The following is a 24,438-nucleotide window of genomic DNA, read 5'->3' on the forward strand; positions in this document are numbered from 1 at the left end:
TAATTGTGAGCATATGAAGACAGCAAGGGGGTGGGGGAAATCCACATCGCGTAGCTTGAGTCTCTCTCTGTGTGTGAGGGAGGGAGACACAGAGGGGAAAAACAACGGTCTGTTTTAGCTGCAGTGCTACAGCAGAGTCAGACTTCTTCCCTGCCCCAGGTTTTGTGCCAGCACGCAAACTGCTTACAGGTTTGACAGACTGTGAAAAGACTTGCCTGTTGTTGTTGTTGCTCCTGCTGCTGCTGTGTGTAAATTGAGCATCCTCTGCCTTGCCTTTCGCTGGACCGGTGGATCTCTTTCTCTTGAGAAAGGTGTTTCAGAAGGGCCCCCTACTAAAGTGGTTCTCTTCAGTTCTTTCTATTTTTATGGTGAGTACCGGCATGTGCACAGACTCTGTTTGCTGCAGTGCTCGCTAGCTCTCTTCCATCCCTGCTCTCTCTCTCCCCCCCCCCAGTGGATCACAGCTAAGCCTCTTGACCTTCATTTACTGTCTCATTTTCTCTACCCTCCTCCTGCACTGGCATGTGTTTTATGAAGTAAATGCAAGTTGCTCTTTGGTCGGGCTCCTCCGCCTCAACGCCCCTCGCTTGAAATCCCCTTTTGTCCTTGAAAGAAGGAGCAAGCATGCTGCTGGCTGACAGCTTACAGCAGTGTGAAGGAATCCTGAAGAAGTGGGAAAGGGGGACTTGGGGAAAGACATAGGTCTGCCGCACCACAAAAATAAGCTTCATGCGTTCCAGGAGAGGGAGGGAGGGAGGAAAAGTCACCCCTGGGCTTTCAGAAGGGGTGGGAGCTCATGTCTTTCCTATCAGCATTTTATCATCTCTCTTCAGAAGGGCCTCTTGAGGCACCAGCTTTCTAAGTGCAAATATCTGAGAAGATTAATTGGGCATTAAAATGAGCTCTCCTTTGTGCTGAGGAAAGCCAACCTGCACTGCTTCTAGAGGAGGGAGGTGGGGGGAAAGAGATAACTTTAGTGAGCAGGACTTAGGCACCTCTACTCTCTTGTCCTGAGAAGCTTCAAAACTTAAGTGTTTTACAGCGCTTCAAGGAGAAGGAAAAGTGCACATATTTCCAAACAGAAATTCTAATTGTTTGGGCCATACTTTGTCCTGTGTTAACAAAAATTTGATTTGAATATGCCTGCTGTCTGTTGATAACATAGCACATATTTAGTATATAATGGAATAAGCAGTCTTCTTAGTGTCTTTCCAACTTACCTTTCTAAAGGGACGAATGCTTGTACTGCAGATTAGTTACTGTGAGCTCATCCTGCACAATATGTTTTTCAGTATGAATTTTATGAATACATATGATGCCCAGCTTAAATGATTCCCTTGGATCATTATTTCACTGTAATCATAACCTCAAGCTCCAAACCTACATAAAAATTTGAAATGAGGTGACCTGTACAAGGAGAGGAACCCATGTGGTTTAATAGAAGAAGAGACAGATTCCTTAGCATAGATCAGGTTTGCCACCAGCATAAATGGCTGCTGGGGGGCAGCTCAGGGTCATGTTGTGCAATACACTGCCTAGGTGATCAGGGTGACTAGCTTTGACAGCACTGGTCACGTCTTGTGAAGAGCAAGTGTCCATAAACACATTAGTTGGTGTATAACCTTCTGTTCTTTCTTAATGCTCCCTGACTTCACCTTGGATAAGAGCCAGAGCATTTCTTTTACCCTCCTCAGGCTGCAATCCTATAAATATTTTCCGTTGAGTAAGCCTATTGAACTAAATTGTTCAATATGAGTAGACTACATATGAGTAGACATGCATAGGAGTGTGCTGTTGTTGTCATTTGTTTCCTCCCAGAACAGAGATGGAGTGTCATTTTAAGCTACATATTTTTAATAAATATGTGATTTTTATAACATGGTTCCTTGGACCTGTAATATTGATTTAAGCAATTTAATCCCTTGGAAACTGATGGGACAAACTGGACTTTCTGGCTTAACTAGAGTGCAGATTGGACTGCTAATAAGAAAATCTCAATTAGTGATTTGACCTGTGATGTGAGTAGTACAGGAAGGAGCTATATTATTTTTTCTGATAATTATGAGCATGCCTGCAATAGTGAAAAAATACCAAGATTACCATTAATGGGTTTGGGGTTTGTTTTTAAGAAAAAAGAAGCAGTAACACTGCAAAGTTCTTCACATTTAGTGTGACAGCAAATCTGGTGCACAGACATGGGCACTTGTGACCAACTATAACTTTGGCATAGTGGAAATAGTGTTCTGTTGGAGCGGTGCTAGAGGATCTGAGCTACAGTGGTGATGTCAACATCTGAGTAGGAAAATAGTGCAGTGAGGTGAGATGCTTCTTCAAAACAAAGGAGGGATCTTCCTCAGACCAGGACAAACCAGGTTTCTTATAACTCAGGGCACACTACTTGACTTACTTTGTGTTCCCAGCAGAACTGCATGAGACTGCCCTGTGTTAACAGCAATAGAGAGCAAAAAGGGACAAAAAGCCATTCAGTTCCATCCCTCCGACATGAGAATGCACACACGCCTAAATACAAAGGGAGCAGATGCACTGCAGAAAGATTACTGCAGAGCAAATTGTTCCAAATGACTGAGCGAGTGAACAGTTCAGACAATGCAGGAGGAACTGTTGGGGTTTAAGCCCAGACCAGCTTCCCCCAGTCTGGTGTCCTCCAAATGTTTTGGGACTGCAGCTCCAGCCAACACAAACATGCTGGCTGGAGCTGATGTGAGTTGCAGTTCAAAACACCAGGAGGGCACCAGGTTGGGAAAAGCTGGTCTAAACTTTAGGCATCTAAGTTTTCTCCCTACACTGCAGATCTGAGAACCTTTGAAGCTTGCTGCACAGGGTTGCTAAGACTTAACTAGTAGGTTCCTTGACTCTTCAGCTCAGTGTTTTCTGGTTATAGCGTAGGTTTGCAATTTATGACGTATTTCTTTATTAAAGTACTTGCACAGTGGATAATTCTTTTTTGCACTGTAAACATGTTGTGTGTTGCAAAAATCCCTCTTTAGTCATTACTGCTGAAGTGTTTGGGTGCTGCACAGCGACGTAAATATGTGATGCTTCTAAAACTCTCAAGATTTGTTTCAGGCTCACTAAACTAATAATATAGCATTGATGCAATTGCATTGTATCACTAAACTTTACATTGGGTTACTGAAGCCCAGAGGAATCTCAATGCATTCCATCAAAATGACACCTCAAAATTATAGCAGGTAACTAGGATGCTTTTTCAGACCCAGTTCACACCACTGTTCATATGTAGCACATGCTGCATGAAATTAGCTAGCAGCTCTGAATATATGGAAATTACATTTGTGCAGGCTATTTCCCCCTAGAACCTTTCTTAGAAAGTTATTTTGAGCATGGGATGTTCTGAAGGCTATTATATGCTAGATACATAGGACAAAAAATGTGTATCAATTTAATCATTGGTTGATGAACAATAGTTTATTTGACAAGTTCTATCCTTACGACCAGGCTACAATTGACTAGGGTTCAATTAAAAAAGGATCAATACACGCATAAACAACAGCAAGTTCCTGGGGTCCCTCTGTCACATTCTAGCATTACCAAGAAAGGCAGCCCAGGACAGGTAAGTCACATGAAGCATCAGGGCAATGCAGTTATGAGCAAGTGTGGTTATTGGTGGTTTCCATTGAGCTTCTAGGGAATAAAGTAAATAAGTTGCTTTCTGGCACACAGTTTAGGAGGCAAATGCTGCCTATTGCCCCTAATCGGAATTTCACTGGTAGGGAATTCCACTTAACTTCCTTTCAGTTCTCTGTGGTTTCTATCACCTGCCTCATGACAGGTGTTAATACAATAAACTTCGTAATTATCACTAACTTGGAAAGGTTAAAGATGTGCCTTCTGAAGACATATTTCAGCTCTAATTATGACTCTCTGTAATTTTTGCACCTCATTGCCACACAACTCCCACCTTACAACTTTCCACTTTGTTTGCTTTATTTCATGCATTTATGTCCCGCTTATACTAAATGCATTCCAAGGAAGAGGGTTTGAATCCACAAAAGCCAGTTCTCAAGGTGCCACAAGCCTCTTTGGTTGTCTTAGTTGTTTCCTAGAGCAGATGGCATAAGATACGTGGTTTGAATCCTAGCTATGGTTCCATGGGCAAAAGAGCTCAACCTGCTCATGGATAGGGCTGAGATCCAGTAGAGCAGGCATGTCCAAAGTCAGTTTTGGGGGCCTAATCCAGACCGCTGGTCGGTTTAATCTGGCCCCTGTGGCAGTTCATTTCCTGGGGTAAAATCCCTCAAAAACCCTCCACAACCTCAATCCTAAAAAAAGCTCAAAGCTCAATATCTTCAATCCTAAAAAAAGGTCAACAGCTTTGGTCGGCCCTTACAGCCCTTCACTTCATCAAATCTGGCCCTCTTTGAAAACAGTTTGGACACCACTGTAGTAGAGGATCCCACTGGTAGACCAGGGGGAGACTATTGTCACAGATTTCCCTGCTCTAGTCCTTTGGGTGGCCTTTCATGATGTCACACCCTTCAGCATTCTGCTGATTAAAATTGAGATGCGTATCTTTAAGTGCTTTGCTCCTGTGCGAGCCAGCTCAGGTTTTCCAGCCCCTGTCTCCATTACTGGCAGCAGTTCCCTCCGTGAGCGCCACACCAGCACTCCAGCTCCTCCTCCTCTTCCCCGTCTTCGTCCTCCTCGGTTTCTTTTCCTCCTCCAGCGGGCAGAGGAGGCATGGCGTCTGGGCCCAGCATGCTTGGCCTGGCCTGCACAAGCAGCAGCTCCCCCACCTCCACCTTCATGGGCACCCTCACATGCTCAGCATGGAAAATGAGACATCCAATAAGAAGCTGGGATGGCTTCTGAAATTCCGGTATGTCCCGGTCAAATTGGGACTGTTGATGGGTATGTGATGTTCCAGAGGCTTCCTAATTAGGCACAAGGGGCTGCAGGAGGAAAGAGACGTCAGCAAGAGCTCCCCCCACCTCCCGATTTTCTCCTGGTGGTAGCATCCCGTAACAGAATACTGTATGTATTACATATTTTCTATTAGAACCTAGATTTCACAGGGGAGATGGTAGCACGGACCTCTATATACACGACCAATTTAACTGATATCAGCAATACTTCTGCTGCTGTCCCTTTGCACCACTAGGAGCTGTTGAGCCCAATGCACAGCTTTGCTGTAGTTTCGTAGCCTTCTGTACATGCCCAAGTATGAACAAGTTTAAACAAAAGGTCAGCATTCAGTCACAGTGTTGCAGGCTCTGTTATCTACTAGGCAATAGCAGTAAATGCACTCTGCCAGTTCGGGGGCCCAGCCATGCCAACTGACCACTGACACCAGCCCTGCAGCAAGTTCTCACAGAAAGATCAGTGTGCATTAAATCTAAAAGCCAGAGCAAAAAAGCAGCGAGTGTTATTTTAACAGCATCGTTTAACTATTCATGAGTATCAGTGCTTTTAATTGACAGATAGCTTCAGAAGGACCACTGTAGGTTTTGGCTCTGGCTGCATGTAGAGTATTTCTTTTTCTCACAGCATGGTGTCATGTTAATTTATTTGCAGTGTGTCTGAATCCTGCATAGAAAACAACTGCAGAAAGAACATTAAAAAAAAATCCATTCTGTTCTTCATTCAGTGAGCCAACAACACGAACTTGACTGATTGGGTCATGGCAATGTACACACACGCTCAGTGTGGCTGAATGACCACAGGACTGTTTCATTTAAAAGAGTTTTATATAGCTTATTTTTGTCCTACCACTGCAAGTTGCACATACTACATCCAGTATTCTGCTTCCACTTTATTTTGGCTCAGATTTTTACCTGTATCCATTTCCTGTGTACATGACTAACCTTTTGACATTGTTACCTAGGTTGGCATTTCAACCCTCAAATTAAATATATCTGGATCTGAAACACTTATGTATGGATATAAGTCAAATCAAGTTCATAGAAAGGGTGCCTAGTTTTGAGATTTTGAACTGTATTGTTTAGAGATGTGTAATGCAATTAGATGAGATGCAATTAGGTTTACTTGGAAGTGAGCCTCTCTAGGTTCTGCTAGCATAACCTTCAGAGAAAGAACTAGGTGCAATTTCACTCATTAAACTTATTAAATATTAAAAACTACATCCTCAAAATAAGTCTGATTAGTCATAATTATCATTCAGCAACATCTTAAATCTGTAGGTAGTATGGTTCAAATGACTAAACTGAAAAAGCTTTGTGTGGGGGAAAATGGACCATTTTCACATTTAAAGCACAAAGGGTCTTGTAACAAATTTACCAGGTCATATCCTTTCATGGGGTAAATTCCATTTGACAGGTACTCTGGTCCATAAAGTGTATACCATAGTAAAAGAGTTAGTCTTTAAGGTATTGCAAAATGCTATTTGTTTTTGTTGCTACAGGCATGGCTACTACTATGGAATTTGTCTGTTTTCCATACATGGAGGAAAATATGTTTTGGGTACAATTGTCAAAGTTTTGTCTTTTTAACTTTTTATTTATGTGTAAATTGCCATGAGACAGTGGATTAGAAGATTAATAAATTAATTGTAATAATAATAATAATAACAATGTTAATTTAAATATCCGTGGTTCATATTTTCTGTAATCTTGGCCCTAATTTTTTTTATAGTTCCCTTAGTGCTTCAAAGAAGATGTAACTAAAACATTTCTCACTTCAACCTACAGATGTAATGGAAGAAGTAATGAAGTGTTCTAGGTGAGGGCTCCAATTGTAAATGCATTTACGATGGATTAAGCCCAATTGATCATGGTAGAACTTAATTTTGAGTAAATATTATATAAATGTCATTGTTAACACTACAATCCTGTCCATAAACACGTATATGTGAGTAAATCCCATTGAACTCAGTGGGATTTGCTTCTGAGTAGACATGCACAGGCTTTCTAAGTGTGTGGTGTTGTGGTTAGAGTGTTGGACTAGGACCTGGAAGACTAGGATTCAAATCTCCACTCAACCATGAATCTAGTAGTTCCTCTCAGCCTACCTACTTCACAAGGTTGTTATAGAGATTCAATTGGGGGGGGGGGGAGACCATGTACTTCATCTTGAGCTCCTTGGAGAAAAAGATGAGATATTAGTGCAATAAATATATTACAAATGTTCCATCTTCAAGAATAAAACCAATACAGACAAATACAGACAACTTAATTGCATATTTTTATTCTCATCAGATAGGTGGATTTAAAGTGATGTGAGCACAAACTGTTGCCTAGGTAGGAATTTTATAGATGTACCCTTAAAATGATGCATATGAACTGACTTGCTGTACCATGTATTCCATTATATGGCTGTACCAAACGTACTCAAAAAATGTTTCTGTAATAAGTTCTGTAATAGGGGGCGAACATAATATTTTTAGGTTCCCAGCAGGATACTCTGACTGGTTCCCAACCGAATACTCTGACTGTTTAACAGCTGTGACTCAGTTTTGTGATGTGTCTAGTCTTCTATCTCACACCTTTAATCTCTGTTATGTATGAGGGCCAGCTCTGATCAGGCCTATTAAATGTCACTTGGCTTGTCATCACACTTGTGTGTCATCAGGCAAAGAATGGGGGATGATTGTAGACTGCAATTCTTAATCGCTTACCAGTTTATTGGGGTTTTCTGTTTACCTGTGCACCTTGAGGGACATACAACAAATACACTCATTCTCACTGGGACTGGTGGCTGCCCCAGTCTATACTTCATTACCAGTTTCCGCCCCCAGTTTCCCTCTTTTTGTCAGCTGCTACCCTGAGTCCTTTGCCTTCTCCAGCAATGGTCACTTGCCCTCCCCCTTTGTCTCTATACCCAGGAAATGCAGGATTTCACACACCCTTTAACCTTTCCCACCCAGCTCTCTAATCGTCAGCTCCTTTGACTCCCATAAGACTTCTGACATCACAGAAGTCAGCCATAGTTATTTGATGAATTGTTGTTGTTGTTATTTAGTCATTTAGTCGTGTCCGACTCTTCGTGACCCCATGGACCAGAGCACGCCAGGCACTCCTGTCTTCCACTGCCTCCCGCAGTTTGGTCAAACTCATGCTGGTAGCTTCGAGAATACTGTCCAACCATGTCGTCCCCTTCTCCTTATGCCCTCCATCTTTCCCCACATCAGGGTCTTTTCCAGGGAGTCTTCTCTTCTCATGAGATGGCCAAAGTATTGGAGCCTCAGCTTCAGGATCTGTCCTTCCAGTGAGCACTCAGGGATGATTTCCTTAAGAATGGAGAGGCTTGATCTTCTTGCAGTCCATGGGACTCTCAAGAGTCTCCTCCAACACCATAATTCAAAAGCATCAATTCTTTGGCGATCAGCCTTCTTTATGGTCCAGCTCTCACTTCCATACATCACTACTGGGAAAACCATGGCTTTTACTATGCGAATCTTTGTCGGCAAGGTGATGTCTCTACTTTTTAAGATGCTGTCTAGGTTTGTCATTGCTTTTCTCCCAAGAAGCAAGCGTCTTTTCATTTCATGGCTGCTGTCACCATCTGCAGTGATCATGGAGCCCAAGAAAGTAAAATCTCTCACTGCCTCCATTTCCCCCCCTTCTATTTGCCAGGAGGTGATGGGACCAGTGGCCATGATCTTCGTTTTTTTGATGTTGAGTTTCAAACCATATTTTTTGCTCTCCTCTTTCACCCTCATTTGATGAATATCTAAAAGAAATGGACCATTTTGTGCTGACAGTGCAGCTTCATTTTTGCATTTTCACATTCTCAGAAAGTTTTGCCAGGAATATGGTCTTCACACAACAATGGAGTCCTTGCGAAGGCAGATATTTACAGTATTCTTACTTGGCTCAGTACATTTACTAATGGAACAAAGAGGCAGAATTAAATTTGGCTGCTTCTTAACTTTTGCATCTGTGGCCAAGGGCCTATTCCAAAGGACTTGCTTTAACGTTGCTGCAGTGCAAAGACAGGTAGTGGCCTGGTTTGTTTGCTAGTGGCAGAGACATTAATCTCTTTTCCCACCTTGCATCAAGAATCCGAAAACCATTTGTAAAAAACTCCTCTGAATCAGTTGCGAGCACAGCGGGCTACCCCCTATGCTCCACATTCTTTCCTACCCTGTTGTACATCTATCAAATACACCCCTAGCAGGGAAAGGCTTCATCAGAACTAGAGTTAGGATTGACTCAAAGGCTGTGTACACATTAATGGTTAAAACCCAGCAAAGTTGCACACACACCCTGCTGTTTTTCAAATCACATTTGTGGTTTGATGTGTTTCCAAGTTGTGTGCTGTCTGTTTGCACCTCTGGGTGTGAAGGGTGGGTGTCTTCCTATGACATTTCTAAATTTTTAAACCAGTGGTGGGAACATAATTGCAGAATAAACAGGAGCATTACACAGCCAAAGTCTTCTCAGTGATATTGGTTGTTCCTTTGTACTAGTGCTGGTCCCAAAGTGTCTATTACCTAAGATCAGATACTCACAAGTTCCATCTTGAAATTATTAATGCCTTAATAGCAACATGAGGGGTTCATAGTTTTAGTTTTCTTTTTTAAAATGTACACATGGGTGAAATAGGAGTATAACAATTCCTCCAACTATATTTTCCTAGTAATTTTAAACCATCTTTCCTCTTTTATATTATGCTCCCCCCCGTCTAGTTTACCGCCACCCTAATTAATTAGTTGCTTCATCTGGTAGCATGGCTTCTTCACCCATTGCAATGTATTCTATGAACCAAGCCCAAAATTTACAAAATAAAATCAACTGAGTAAGCTGGCTTTGGAGAAGTTGGCTGGCTGATTATCTAGAACTTGCTTACTTGCAATTCCCAGAGGACATGACCCTCTTTTGGATCATTCCAAGCAGGGAAATCACCTTTCATACACAATCATTTTTGTCCTTTAAACATGACAGCATTCTGGATGCTTTTCCAAACTAAGCTGTCTTTTGGATAGAGATGGCACCAAAGATAAGCAGAGTTCAGCATCTCAGACCTTGACTGTGTTTACTTTCCCATTTAATGTGTTTGTGCACTCAGTGCTGAGTTTTTAATCCTTATTCACAGAACATTATTTAAGATGCATATGTAGTGCCCAGTACTTTGTTTAAGACACTACAGTTTGATGCATTGTTTCTCAAACCAGCTTCAATCCTATTGAGGTCTTTAAGCTGTTCCTAATTTGTTGTACTGGGTAAAGACATCCCCACCTGGTGTATAAACAAAAAGAAGCAGCTGCGTACTCAGCTATACAGCAGCAAATAAAATGTTTTAAGTGTGTTGTAAAGTGCAATATACAATTGTCACACTAGATGACAACTTTGAGCTATAGCAAATTCAATGCATTTTTCAAAACGATTTAAAAAAAACCAACACAACATTTTCATAATGTTTTTAACATGTGTGTAGATTCCACCTAGATTCCACCCGAGTTGATATGATCAGCCAGGGAGAAAATAGCTGTGAAATGCATTGCATAGCAGGGAGGGAAAACAACTTTCCTGCACTCTAAGGCATAATGTGAATACACCCTTGGTCAGCTCAAGATTATAATCTCATGTAAAACAACGACCTTTCTGTAAAAAATGGTATTTTATTATTCCAAAAAGGAAACCTTCCTTTGCTTGTCCACATTGAGAGGATGCCAGCAAGGCTGAATCATTCTGTAAAGAAAGGATTTTATTATCCCCAAAAGGAAACCTTCTTTGGTGCCCAAACGCCCTGTAAGAGTGCCCCCTCTACTTGGTTTCCCCTCTGACCCATTTTTGATTTTGTTTTATACATTTTGAATGTTTTCCTTAAATACCATCTGCCATTGTGTTCAATTCCATCTGTTAAACATCTTTATCCCATTTTCCTTTATCGCCTCGCAAGCCGCAAATCTCCAACTCTCCATCCATAATTTCACCCATGATGATAATCGAATTGGTTTACCGATATCCGTAGTCCATTGGATCATTACCTCTTTTACATCCCATTGCAATAAAATTCCATATTTTTTTGGTGGGGGGGGGGAGAAACAATGGATACTATTATGCTTTTCTCCATTTCTGACAATCCCTTCTCTCTGGGGAGGGACAGCTTGCTCTTGCCAGAGGTGTGACCTGATCGCTTGTAAAGGGTTCCTGAAGTTAGACCGGGACTTGGGTAACCAGATGCAAAAAGAGACAGCGATCCTGAACCTTTAATAGTTGCGTGGCAGTTGAAACTTCAGTGAGTGTAGCCTGTGTGTGGCACCTGCTCAACTATTGAAGGTACAGAAATCCTGTCCTGCCTTGCATCTGGCCATTCAACCAAGGGCAGCAGATTGCTCACTCTTGTTGTACTGGCACAGTACTTGTGGCATTTGCTGGTAATGACATTTGGTGCAATGGCTCATGTGGAAATGTCAGGAGTTAATTTTAAAGTTTACACTTTGTTGACAATCAGAAAAGGAACTTTTCTTTGCCTTTATTTCCACAAAACAAATTAAATGTCTGTATTAAAGGCCATATTTTCAAACTGATATCATGCACTACTAACTCCATCTCAGATAATATCTCTGTTTGTCAAAGTAGAAGAATTGCATTGAATCATCTACTTCCGTGGAAAAACACATTTTGGGTCAGAACATTGAGCATTTCAAAACTTACCGTGGCTTATTATTAGTATCTACACATCTGCAAATTACTCGGAGATCTGCTTAGGAACATTAACTGGCTAAATATTGTGCATGTATGTAAATAAAAGTACCTAGCAGAATGAGTATCTGTCAGTTTGCAGCCATGTTTACTTAGAAGTAAACCCAATCAATTTAATGGGATTTACTCAAAGTGGGTTTCATTTTAGGATTGCAGCCTTAGTTTCAAAAGTGATTAGTTAACCATTCTGAAAATGAGGATACACTTCAGGGTATCAGAGCTTTGGTACTGAACATCATTTGCTTCTTATTGAGAAACTTGAGAGTTTCAGAAAATACATTGCCATCCCTCTTGTCAGTGTCCTCTGAAACATGGAGAACTGGAAGTTGATTTGATTGGGCTGAATCCTAGGCCACCACTCACATCCTGTCCTAAGGCAGGATATTTGGTGGCAATTTCTGATCTCATATGGTGTTGTGGGTTAAACCACAGAGCCTAGGACTTGCTGATCAGAAGGTCGGTGGTTCGAATCCCCGCAACAGGTTGAGCTCCCGTTGCTTGGTCCCTGCTCCTGCCAACCTAGCAGTTTGAAAGCACGTCAAAGTGCAAGTAGATAAATAGGTACCACTCCAGCAGGAAGGTAAACCGCGTTTCCATGTGCTGCTCTGGTTCGCCAGAAGCGGCTTAGTGATGCTGGCCACATGACCTGGAAGCTGTACGCCGGCTCCCTCGGCCAATAAAGCGAGATGAGTGCCACAACCCCAGAGTCGGCCACAACTGGACCTAATGGTCAGGGGTCCCTTTACTCTACCTTTATACCTTTCAAATAAATGAGACATAGTGGATGGCTTTTGCAGTTGCATCAGGACCATCACACCCCTCCAAATATGTCAGGAGAGTCGAGAGTTGCCTTGTTTCTTTTGAGGATAATTTACATGTGATAGTTGGCATCACGATTGCAGCCTTGGTCACTGACCTGGCCAAGGTGATCTTGACCTTCCTTCTTCCTTTTGGCAAGTGGCCTTATCTGTCAGGAAGAGCTCGCTGCTCAAAGCATATGAAGTTACAGTAAAAGTGCAAGCTGACATTGCTGCCTCCCCCAGCAGTACAGCACAATGCCAGAATATGGTCTTCATCAGGGAGAAGTTGCCCATCCATCATTATGGTTGCCTTGCATTATTCAGTGCTGAACAGATAATTGAATGGGTGCTCCATTGAGAAGGGAATGGGGAACACGTGGCTCCTTGACCACTGGCCACATTTGCTGGGGCCTCTGGAAGTCAGAGTCCAGCAATATCTGGAGAACCACAGCTTCCCCATCGTTTCCATAATATAAAGCTGCAATTCTGTGCACACTTACTTGGAGGGAAAGGGAGAGAAAAAGGACAGGCACACCTAGACTGTCTCCTTTCTACTCTCTCATCCTTGCTGCTCCTTTGATAATCTTCCCCTCACACCAGGAGTAGAAATAGCTCTCTGTGTGCAGGTCTGAGATGATGGATGCCAACAGGAAAGGAGCATTATGTCAGCCACTAAAAGGAAAAGTAAGGATGCAATTCTATTTTGTTCTGCTTTAGTTTGCTTGCTTGTTTGCTGGCTGGCGTTGTATCTTTACTTAAGGAGGCTTTCTTTTGAGTAGGCATGCTTCTGAGTAGGTTGTCTCAGTTTGGTGGGATTTTATTGAACACATAAAAAAGAAAGAAAATTAGAACATTTACATTTGTCTCTTCCACATCTCTCAAGAAATTTGGGATAAGTGACACCAAACTGGTTGAAATTTTTTCTTGATGTAATATAGAGCCTTTTATTCTTGGTATTCCTTGTGCCACTGGTGGTTTCAGCCATAAATTTATGTTTCTGTATATCTTGCAAGTAATGTGACCACACCTCTTGTTCTCCCATTTCTTATGACAGTCCACTCAGTATTTTTTTTAATAAAATACTATTAAAAAGAGAAGGAGTATGTTAAGTTTATCATTTGATTTATCAACATCTTAATGTTTTGTTTTTTTGTTTTATGAACAAGTCACTTTGAGCACATTGGAAAGATGGATTATAAAAAAAAATCAATAATATCAAGTGAGAACAGAAGATTAGCTGGAATGGACTATATATTTTCATGTATTTTTGCTTGAGTGCTTTCAGTGGAGGGAAAAGCCCTTCAGCTCAGTAGGACTTCTTTCAAAGTAAACATGCATAGGATTGCATGGGAAATGTTTTAAGGCTGAAGCAGCAAGCTTGTGGGACATCAGTGTTTATGGAGTATTATCTTCAGGACTGGCACTCCTATGACACTGGATTCAAAAATAATTTTGCTGCGGTTTCCTTTTGGAACAGCCACATGGCATTGATGCATAGTCTTCTTTCTTTCCAAGATAAACCACTGCTGCATTTCACCATAATGATATTTCGTTCAACTGCAACAACATTAGGATTTCAGTTTGTTATATAAATATACAAGAAATTGAAATCCTAATGTCATTATCATTAAACAAAGCATAAGTGGTTAGATTCTGTACTGTATTGTAGTCTGAGAAAACCTTTAGTAAAAAGGCTGTCAGCTAATAGGACTATTGTCACATTATCAAAATACAGTCTCAGTAAGTATAGGTGTGTGTCTATGTGTACATCTATCGATCCACTATTGTCCAGCGTTAATTCTAGTTTCAATAATTTTATGTTTTTGCAGAATATGTGCTGACAACTGAGATGAAAGTGTTTAGAATAAGTTTTTTTCTGTTAATCGAAGGGCTGAATGACAGAGGGGGTTTCTTGCTCTCACACACATGTAAGACTATTAAGTCCAGGGTCTAAAAATCACCTAAGTGGGTTTCATTAGGATTGCACTAGAACCACATTGTGCCAGGAAATCAACTAAAGTGTAAAGCCTGAACAGAGGTTATCATTATTTCATTAGCTTGGTGCTGATCTGACTCATTTATCTTACCTCTGGTACTGAAAGCAAGAAAGAAATTAAGCCAAGTGTTGCTAACTTGAAATGGTTTTTTCTTTAAAAATAAGAGTTTTAAACGGTATACTCTTTTTACCTTTTGTTTTAAGTGTAAGCTGCTTTCAGTGGGCATTTTTTCAGAAATGCAGCCTAAAGCTATTTTAAATAATATATTTAAAAAAACCTATTTAAAAGAAAATGGGAAGGAGTCAGGGCAACAATCCAGGCACATACCTCTGACCTTCTTTTAGAAGAATGTTTGAATGGTGACCATACTCCTTTTTTTCCTGCTATAGTATTTTAATATGGGTATAGTACCTGCAAAATGCATTAGAATCCATCACTCCAAGCCTGATCATCAGGAAGGGAGCATTCTCAATCTGTGCCACTGTTGCGTGTAAGCACTGAGCAGATTGGGATTCCCACTCCCGGTGCTGACGCAAAATATTAGTGCTTCTGCCAGGGTTTGAGAGGAGAAAGCTAAGGGGAATGGAAAGGCGCATAACAGAGGCCACATTCTCACACCAGTAACTTGTCCAAGTTGCATGCAACCTTTGCCCACCTGGAGGACCTAATGGTGTGTCATCTGTCTCTGTTCCATCCTGCAGTGATTCACGAGGAATCCCTAATTAGCTAGCCCATATTACCAGGTTGTCAAGCCCTGAGCTAATTTTAGACCTGTTTGTACGCCAGATATGAGTCTGTATGGGCTGACTATGAGAATCCAGTTGTGTACAAATGCTCTCATGCTGGATTTTTTTCTGTATCACTTTCTGAGCGTTGGTGGTAACATGGCAGCGCCTGAATCATACAGGTATTGACAAATGCATAGACATCTTGCCAAATGTTGGGAACCAGCACAAAGACTGCTATTAGGCATCCCAGTGTCATGTCTCTACCTCTGCCAAAGGAATTGACGTATCCCCAGAAATACTGTTGTCTGGGTCAAGGCTGTCACAGTGTGCTTTGATTAGCTTTACTCTCTCATTCTGCTGTGCTGGAGCCAATGCCTCCACTCCCAACAGAGTCTTGTACATTTTCTTTATTCATTTAATAGTAAAATGACAAAGCTGCTTATTTTCATCTCTTCCCGGAACGAAGGCCTATAACCTTGATGAATGAATCTTTATTTGCGTCAGCCATCGGCCATAGCAATAAAACAACAATACAATATACAAAGAATAGAAATAAAATGTCAATTATATAAACTACATTTTAGGGTTTTGAATCAATAGTCAAATAGTGGATCTTAATCTGATTGCCCCAGCTAAAAACCTTGCAACCTTTTCTGTCACCTGCTCATCTTGATCTGCCAAGAGAAAGGACACTGTGGCAGTGCTTGGGCGGAATGGACAATAAAAGTAGGGTGATAATCTCATTACTCAAGTCTTTATAAAGAGTGCAAGCCAGAAGGACATGTGCCACCGATTCGGTACTGCCATCTCCACAGGGACATATGCATTTTTCGTGTGGAATCTGTTGGAATTGTTCCTCAAGTACAGCCAAGGGCAATACATTCAATCTTTTGAGAGTAAAAGCGTGTCTATATTTTAGAATTGCTAGGTTATGCAGATAGGGTGCCAGAGAGTCGAAATGGGAAGGTGAAAAATAGTCATACCATGGGCAAAATTTCCTTATTGTGGCCAAGTTGTTCTGACGCTTGATATCATTTAGGCGCTGACAAATTAGACTGTTTGCTTTACTAAAACCCAAAGTGAGTAGCTGGTGTGGTGATAAATCACAAGAGTGAAGTTTTTGATAGACAATTTTAGTCCAGGCGCTCTATAGAGACATTTGGAGGACTGCATTTGGGTCTGTGGGTTCCTTACCCCTCTGTGAGGCCATGTACAGCTTCTCCCAGAGAGTTACCAGAATTCAACAGAATCTTTGTATCTTGGTGACAATGATTCCCTCTCTCCATCTATCAGCGGAACACAAACAAGGGGTTAAAGGGAATACACTTTGGTCCAGACCATTCGCTCCCAGGGTGCTCTTGAGTTTCTCATGGTATGTCCGTGGAAAACTTAGGCAAAGATTTATGGGAGAGCAATAGAGCCTTGGACAATTAATGTCTGTGTTTTCTGAATGACTTGAAGTTCTTAGGTAGCACATATTAAGAAGTTCGTAGGCTTGTCTCAGTAGTAGATCTTCTTCCACAATAAGATCCATAGAGTGCTCCTGTTCAGATGGAACTATCATCTATTTCCTTTCATGTAAATTTATTTTTCTGGGTCAGGAACCAAGCTGATACTGAAGCCTAGGGACACAGCAAAACCTTGTCTAGAAACTGGTAAAATGATGTTAATATTCCTTTTGAGGATATATTGAGAAAGTCTCATGTGAGGATATGGGAGAGCTTTGGAGACAAATACTATTATTATAGAGCTTTAGATAGAGCATTGGCTATCATTTTGAGATTATGGGTGGAAGCACTGTGTTCTATTGTGTGTGAATCCTCCTCTACTCAAATCATATCTGGGCCACTAATTATGAGCTTCCTCTGAGAGAGGTTGAAAAAAACACATAGCTTTTTTTAAAGACTCTAATTTGGCACATAATGTTTCAGTGCATGTGAATTTTGCAATGTCACTAGGGAATTGCAGCATGGGGGCAGGCAGGCAGCAGCATGTTGCCTAAGCAACTGTGCAGAGAGCTTTTCTCTATTGTGCACCATGACACCTATTTTATTTTTTTAAATGGTCTTCTGGAATGTGTGAGAGAAGGAGGAGCTATCAGCAGCGCATGTGTAAGCAGCTAACTTGTCCCAGCAGGACATGAATGTGCAAGTGTTCTTGAATCTCGGTAAAAGTTATCAGATTCTGAACGTTCTGAGCATGTGCTAGCAGTAAAATCAGGACATCAACTTGAAGCAAGTCTCATTGTTAATGACAAACAGAATAAGAATGTCAAGATAAGGGTGCCTGCCTTGCAATAACTACTGCTGGCAGAAAATGCATGTGCTTTCACTGCCTGTTATTTGTGAATTTCATTGGTGCTATTTAATAATCTATCTACATGCTCAGCTGTCTGCATTTAAATTTCCTTATGCGAACAAACTGCCTGAGGCAGGTTGGGTGAGAGCAAAGTTTCCAAAGTGCATTCCTTTTCAGTTTAAGATGGGATGTTACCTCTTCATCGCCAATGGCACTTGAAAGATAACTGTGCTCAGGCTTAGAAGAGTGAAGGTCATTTCTACAGATCAGCAGGTTTATTGGTAATTCCCTGCAGTCCACTAAATTGACCATGTGCTCTGCATCAGCAGCACCTTATTCACTGACACATCAATGCACATTTGAAAACCAGTCCACAAGGCCAGCTGTAGGGCTTTCGGCACTGCAGGTGAAGTATTAAAATGGTGATTGACTTCTTACATCTTTTTATGCACTCACCTCTTTTCACAAAATACAGATATATATATATATATATATTTCCTGAAATTGAAGTATTAGAAAGAATATATAGGCTCTGGGTGTAGGATCTATTAGCTTAATTTGATATCAGTATCTTTAAGACAAGTTAGAAGAACAAAACAATGTTTTTAAGATTTATAAACGGGTAAGTATTTTAACTTAGTTTCCAGGGTTCACAAAGCTGTTGTTTGTCAGTTACACCTATTAAGGTGTAAATATTGGGGAAATGTCTTCTCTGGAAGAAGCACAATCCTAATAGATGTGTGTTCTTTTCTTTAAATGAAGAACTGCAATTAATAGTCTAAAAAAAATGTGCATGTGAAAAAGACCTACTCAGTACATGTTTACTGAGATATAAGGCCCGTTGAGTTCAGTGAAATATCTTTGAAATGTGACTATAAATAATGAATTACCATTTTTGTATTCTAGTATTTTAGTTTGTTGCACTGTTTCCACTCTTCAGTTCTCCTACTCTCCAGTTTAAGTAAGTGGAGGCTGGTCTTTTAAGGCAGGGGGTTTCTAACCCAGCACCTATAAAAGTCTTCATCGGTGCCCCACTTTTATTCAGTGGGTCTAACGCCCAGGTATCCTTACTTGGGATTACAACATTGGTCACAGAATCTAGCTGCTTGTACACATCCACTGTATAGCATTATTAGACCAAAGTTTTCTTAGGGATAATTTTGTCTTAAATTTTGTCTAATTGAAATCAATATTTGGAAGCTTTATATGGAAGCTTCAATGTGCAAATGTTGTTGAAATCAATTACATTGACTCCTGAGTAAGTTTTAGGACTGAAGCCTAAGGACTCTGGTATTGTTCCATTGCCCGTTGCAGGACAACAATTCTGCGGGCAGCTTCTGTTTTTGCATGCCTTTCTGATTTCTTCGGAGTCCGTGTTCTTTTACTTAATTGACTAGACTTGTGCCAAAATCTGTTTACTTTGGAGGATACTTGAACAAGCTGAAATTCTGTACATTTTTACTAGGACATTGCTTTGTGATGTTATAAATCTAATTGGATAGCCTTCAGTGTACTGTACAGTGTAATGTGAAGCATTATTTGAGGATCTTCACCAGCATTTTGTCACTTAGGTATTTGTCGCTGGCTGTGAGCATCACCCAATAATATTAAGTTACACCCTTAAGTGCCTAACCAGGAGTAAGACCCACTGAATTCTGTGGGTATTATTTCCAAGTAGACTTGCATAGGTGTATACAGTTAGGATTATGGGGAGCTTTAGGTGAAACCACCATCCTCATGTTGGCTGCTTCCCCGTTTCACAATGACTGCAGAGAAAGAGGAACTTCCCTGGGCAGAGTGATTCCAGTACCTGGGAGCTCTTTGCTGCCTAGATTCTAGAAGAACTAGCCAATAGCCCTGATGATCACCACATGAGGCAGCTTTGCAAAGAGCCAGAGCTTCCCCATTTTAGCCCTAGCAGCTTCTGACATATGCAGTAGAACCTCGGTTTTCGAATGCTGAAAACCCGGAAGTACAGTGGACCCTCCAGATGCAAACTTAATTCATCCTGGGGGTCCATACTTACCCCAGAAAGTCCGTATCCGGTGGTGCCGCTTCTGTGCATGTGTGTGGTGCGATAGAGCACTTCTGTGCATGCGTGAAGCGTGCAGCGTGCTTCCGCACATGCACGAGTGGCCAAACCTGGAAGTACAAACTCAAAATTATGTTACTTGAAGGTAGCACTGTAACGGCTTTGGTTTTTGAACAATTTTAAGCTGTACATGCCATGTGGCTTCCATTTTGAGTTTCTCTATTGTACTGAGGCTTCTGCTTTCAGTTTTCAGTTTTCGAATGTTTCGGAAGTCGGACGGTCCTCCAGAACGGATTACGTTCAAAAACCAAGATTCCACTGTATTGTGTACTAACACCTTTGTCATCACATCAAGATGTTGTGCGTTATCTGGGGTATGGAAATGTGCAATATTATGGCAAGGTTACTGCATGTTATGGAGGAGACAAGAAAAGTTGTCATATCAATGCTCTTTGGGGAGCGCAAGCTTATGCCCCCTATAACACTGGCCTTCAAGGTGGGTTGCAACAGGAACACTGCAACCATAAAGATTGCTTCTGTCATTGTAAATCTAAAATCTGTAGAGTGCAGGAATCTCTGTGATCTATAGTATTTAGTATATTTATCTCATGCACTCCCTTCCAGCAAAAATGCTCTTTTATATACAGTCGTAGATACATTAAAGGGCACTTGCATGGGGAAAATCCACCTACACACTTTACCACATGTGCACAACCAAATGGGCATTGTTGCTGGTCTTTACAACCCAACTCAGCTGGTAGGGTGTGATAGTGGGCATCCCATCTCTCTCCAGCTGGTGAGCCATACGCTCAAGTCTGTCTGCCAACCATCTGTTAAGCAGTGCAGTTTTTTTTTACATACAAGAACGCATACAGCTTGGCATTGCAAGAAGGAGATCTGAACTGCATTCAGGCAGAAATGCTGACTAGGGAGCTACTACTGCATTTTGTTTTCCTGGTTTTCTGTGATTGCTCCCCTCGCTCCTTTAAGGCTCTCATGATCGAAGCCCTCCATGTGTCCTTTAGGAGCCCTTTTCCTGGCTAGTTCAGCTGTAGCTAGATTAAAAAACATAGTGGAAAAATGAATGGAAGGTAATACAATGGACCACTTGGTGGGGAAGGCTTGGGAGGGTTGATTTGGTTATCAATAATGACACATAAAAGAGACAGTATAGGCCTTGTTTGGATTTATTATAATGTACAGTATGTGTGTGTGTGTGTGTGTGTGTGTGTGTGTTTACAATGGTACAACATTTGCAGATGTTTCAGTGTGTTATATCTGTGAATTAAATGATGCAACATCTCTTTTAAAAATCCATCCAGTTTTGCATCTTAGGCTGTAAATTGCTTGTCAAATACACACTAATAACTTATTCTGCATTTATTGACCTAATATTTCCACTGCTGGTTATGTTATCCTGATCAAAGAACCAAGCTGGCCATAACTCTTTGTGTGAAATCATTTTTGAAGCTCTTTTTGTTTGTGCTGTCATAGTTTAGATACTGTTCTGGTATTTCAAGCTATAGATTGAGAAGATTAAATTCCTGGCAGCTGCTGGAAACCCTAGCAATGGTCCAAGTTCTTAATCAGCAGTTTGCCATCTTAAGAATTAAGGTTGGTGCTTTATGTTTTGAAAAGTTGAAAAAATATCACTGACTTCAGCAACAGCTCCAAGCTTCTGGTTTTATTTGAGCAAAGAGCAGTTTTATTATCACTTTAAGGCATCCCAAAATGCTCCAACTTACTTGACTATTTATTTAAATGTACAACTGCTTGGGTGAGCACTTTCTTCTTTAATAAATACTGGACAGCCACATCAAATGGCTACAAATAGTCATTCTACTTCCATAAGACCATCTGCAGAAGAAAGCACGATTTATTAGCAATTTGGTGCTACACTGAATAGGTGCAGGAGTTGTGTGGTCTTGGCTTGATTATTATCACCAGAAAACACATTTTGTCTAATTCAGAAGTGAAGATGTCATATATAGGGAGGAGCCATCACACAGTTATAGGCTGCATGCTTTATTGAAGGCCCTATATTCAATCTCTAGCATCTCCTGCTAAAGGACCTCAGCTAGCAGAGTTTGGAAGGGCTGGGTGGACCAGTACTGGGCTGGGTGAACCAGTGTTCTGAAACGATCCCATTATCTAGTTTTCTGCAGTTCTGAATTTGGTTGTATGTTTTTTTTTGTTTTATACATATGCAACATACCAAGCACCATATTATATTATACATACTACATACTACACCCGGGGTTTACACTAAAGTGGGATTACCCTAGGCTTGACTTGTAACTGTTACAATGAAGGTTGAACTCCACACCTCAAGTATGAATATCCCTTTAATGCGGGCACCCCCAAACTTGGCCCTCCAGATGTTTGGGGACTACAACTCCCATCATCCCTAGCTAACAGGACCAGTGATCATGGATGATGGGAATTGTAGTCCCAAAACAGCTGGAGGGCTGAGTTTGGGGATGCCTGCTTTAATGTAACAAAAAATCAAGCAAATCGTTAATTCAGCATATTCACTATGCAAAAGTATAGATGCACACCAAAGGCTTATTGCTTTTTTGTTCTTCTTTTACAATTTCTTTCAACATAGTCTTCACACCAATGCATTTTTGAAGCTCACTACGTAAACCCAAAAACCTCCTGGCCCACAGCATTTAAAATGCTTAATAAAAAAAGATTAACTTGAAGTATATGAATCAATCCAACAGTGACTGGAGAAATTTAGGTCAAATCCTGAATTAGTGTTGAGCTTTCTGCTGATTACCTTCATGCTTCTCTGCTTATCCATTGCAACTTGCCTTTGTTATTTAAGCCTCATATTTCTCTTATTAAGAGATACAGAATATTTCCCTGGCAGCACTTACTGCATTGCATCCTTCTGATGCATTTTTGGACATTCTGTTAAATAACCATTTTACAGAGCAAAACATTTCTTCTATTTAGAGGAACCTATGTAACCGGTGTTTCTGCCAGGAGTACTGAGTAGAGAAGGGATTGAAATGTCATGCCCGATTGGGCACCGAGAATGGTATGTGGTAAGCAGAATTTGAAGAAGAAAAAAAACTTATATGGGCCTGTTAGGAGTCCTGGAGCTGTTCTAAGTCTTCCTGGGGCCTGCATGCTTGTATTCTGCCCCATGCAGTTTTGGGAAGTCCCCCATCCGGGCTATGTAAAAGGGCAAATTTCCACATGTATCCAACTTCCACCTGCAGTATGCATCTGTAAAGTAAACTTCGAAAGAGTCAAAATATTTATCTCCTCTATTTGTCCACTCATGTGCACAGATGTAGCACATCTTCTTTCTCTCCAGTATCAGATGCTAGAGACAAGCTGCAGGAGGCTGCTGTGACCCTTACGTTCTGCTTGACAGTTTCCCAGATGCCTTTGGCATTCTTGCAAATTGAGTGCTTGACTAAAATGGAGGCAAATTGCCCAAGGCCCCAAACTCCAAATACAAGGCAGAAGTTTTTTTTTGGGGGGGGCATCTTAGCCCCCAAACACTGCACCTCACCTTTGCCCAGAAAGATTTGCAATTAAATATTGCTTCCCTGTCAATTCCCGCAATGAAACTTTTAGCTGAGCTGAAAGCTTTGAATGTTCAGATAATACTGAAACTATACACGCTGCCTCTACCCCGCACCCAGTATGAAGAGGTTGGCATTAAATGTCAGAGGGGGATTTTCACTGGTGGCAGATGACAGAGAACTGTGACTCCATGAGACAGGTGTAAAACCAACTTAAATAAAGCTTTTATTTCAAAACAACAAAAAGTAAAGCTTGTGGGTGTTTTTCATGCAGGCAGAGTTCAAACTGCAGCTTTTCTCCTTTTGTAGTCATGGCCAGCTGCAACCCATCAGCCCAGAGCTCACAAAAACTGTTCTTAAAGGTACAAACATGTTTCTGTGCAGAATGACTCCCAACATTAAATTGCAGTGCTGCCGAATATGACAGGCACTCTGATCCAGGAACTTCATTTAATTAATTTCTATTCCGCCCTATACCTGAAGGTCTCAGGGCAGCTCACATAAAATATCAGATACATAAAATCAAAACAAAACCAACAACCCAATAACTCTCCCCCAAAAGAGCCAGCATTTTAAAAAAGGGTATAGGATGTAGATCAAGTCAGGCAAAGGCCTGATAGAAAAGGAACGTTTTTGCCTGGTGCCTAAAGTTGTATTGTGAAGGTGCCCGGCGAACTTCCCTGGGGAGAGCATTCCACAGACTGGGAGCCACTGCAGAGAAAGCCCGTTCTCGTGTTGCCACTCACAGAGGAGGCACACGAAGAAAGCCTCAGAAGATGATCTCATGGTCTGGGTTGGTTCATATGGGAAGAGGCGGTCCTTGAGGTATTGTGGTCCTGAGCCATTTCTATAGGAACATCCCTAACTGGATGAGGACTCATTCATCCTAATGGGTGCTATACAGTGGCCAAGCAGATGACTATGGGAAGCCTGCAAACTAGACATGAATGAAACAGCACTTTGCCCACCTGCAATTCCCAAAAGCTAGAATTCAGAGGCATTATGCCTCTGGAGGTAGAGCTTAGTAATTATGGCTACTTGGCAATGATAGCCTTGTCTTCCAGTCAGACACCCACAATAGCACTGACATCGAACAGGGGCTGCATTAAATCTAGCTTTCTCGTGAGCAAATGATTTATTTAACAAAACTTGTATGCTGTTAATTGTAAATAAAACTGAGCGGTTTACAAAAAAAGTTGACCAAATTAGCAATGTTATTGCAGGCATTAAACTAGGGCTAGTTACCGGTATGTGTAGTCCCAGCTGCTGTAGGCATGTAGCGTTAGAATGGAGGCATTTTGGGTGGCAAAAAAAGTAAAACGGCCACAGCTTTGATTTCCAGAGGATTAAAATGGTGGGTCAATTAAAAATGGAAGTCATAAAATTAAAAATGTCT

The 24,438-nt window shown here is 41.2% G+C and overlaps 1 protein-coding gene across 2 annotated transcripts in view; it reads left to right on the forward strand.

The window, feature by feature from the left end:
* ANO4 (anoctamin 4) overlaps nucleotides 1-24,438 on the forward strand; it is a 135,050-nt gene that overhangs the window by 27,859 nt on the left and 82,753 nt on the right. Inside the window, exon 1 of one of the 2 annotated variants that reach the window (XM_081927934.1) lies at nucleotides 8-368. The exons of the other annotated variant lie outside the window; for it this stretch is intronic. The gene's annotated coding sequence lies outside the window, so the exon portion shown is untranslated. Of the gene's footprint in view, nucleotides 1-7; nucleotides 369-24,438 lie in introns of those variants that run through there. 2 annotated transcript variants of the gene reach the window in all.

This window comes from Podarcis melisellensis (genome assembly GCF_964234715.1).
Source record: "Podarcis melisellensis genome assembly, chromosome: 10".
In the NCBI taxonomy this organism is placed as follows: domain Eukaryota; kingdom Metazoa; phylum Chordata; class Lepidosauria; order Squamata; family Lacertidae; genus Podarcis; species Podarcis melisellensis.